The following is a 290-nucleotide window of genomic DNA, read 5'->3' on the forward strand; positions in this document are numbered from 1 at the left end:
TATGATCAAATTGTAAGTCGCTCTGGATAAGAGCGTCAGCCAAATGCCTTAAATGTAAATGTAAATCTATTTGCCAGTAGTTTGTGAGAGTAAACATCTCTGTAACAATAGAACTCCTGCATTCTTCACTATCTGGATTTCACATTAAGGAGTAGATATTAAGGCCCGCTGTTCAGCCCAGCAGAGCAACACTGTAAACATTTGAGCAGTCAACTTACGCAACTGGCTTCTTGGTACTTTTCTTGATAAGAGCATGAGCTCTAAGTGAATTTAAGAGCAGCCTCTTCCTG

This window comes from Pygocentrus nattereri, chromosome 21 (genome assembly GCF_015220715.1).
Source record: "Pygocentrus nattereri isolate fPygNat1 chromosome 21, fPygNat1.pri, whole genome shotgun sequence".
NCBI classification, from domain to species: Eukaryota; Metazoa; Chordata; class Actinopteri; order Characiformes; family Serrasalmidae; genus Pygocentrus; species Pygocentrus nattereri.